The sequence below is a fragment of the Opisthorchis viverrini genome (genome assembly GCF_000715545.1).
Source record: "Opisthorchis viverrini unplaced genomic scaffold opera_v5_184, whole genome shotgun sequence".
NCBI lineage: Eukaryota > Metazoa > Platyhelminthes > Trematoda > Opisthorchiida > Opisthorchiidae > Opisthorchis > Opisthorchis viverrini.
Window position 1 is genome coordinate 45962 of NW_008751839.1, and position 1002 is coordinate 46963.

The window sequence follows — 1002 nt, forward strand, 5'->3', positions numbered from 1 at the left end:
TAAAAAAGGGTGCTCTCATGCCAAGAAGGAAGAAGAGAAGCAGTCAGACCAAGAGCAGCGGGACCGTGTGCTACGATGAGTCCGTTTACGCTTCAACCGACTTTGTGTTCTACCGTAGCCTCTCGGGTCTCCCTGAAGATGACCGATTCCTCATACAAACACTTGAGCAACTCCACGACAACTACCGCTTCACTCATCTGCTGGTAGGTGACTTTAACACCCCAAAGGCTTCCTGTATGGATCTACAGCGCGTCGAATCAGGCGGACCTTTCGCAGCGCCGCTGATTGAAATCGTTCAACAGAGCATCTGGACTCGACATCTCGCTGCATTCACCAGATACCGCGCAGACCAACTACCATCCCTCAGGGATTTAGTCATTACCAGCGAAGGACACTTCGTTGATCAGGTAACAATTAACGCCCCACTGGGACATAGCGACCACTGTGTGCAGTCCTTTGAGTTCATCTGCTATTGGGCCGGAATTCCCGAACCTTAAACGTGATGACGAGAATTCTGCCGTTCAGACTTCTCAGGAATGCGCATCTTTCTTGAACAATTCACACTGAAACCAGCTCCAGTGGAAGAACTATATAGGACCATTGTCCAGAAAGTCCACAAGGCTGACGCGACTTTCGTCCCAAAAAACCAGCACGCACTCATATAAACTGCAGGCTGCCAAAAAGGCTCCGGCGACTTCTGGAAAAAATGTCCCAACTCTCTTTCAAAAAGTTGACTATAGGTGACACAGAAGATGACCTGGCATTTCGTAAAACGCGGAACAGCTGTGACTCAGAAATCCGCCAATGGAACATACAAAAACAAGCCACCATGCTGGACCTCGCTCGAAAAAACAAAAACGTCTTGTTCAAATATATGAGACATCGCCACAGAAACAACCCATCCGCGTTCTCCTTGAGGGACAGAAACGGAGAACCGACGAATGACCCAACAGTGGTATCTGAGGCTTACAGAGAACACTATGCGTGCTATACTCAGCCCCC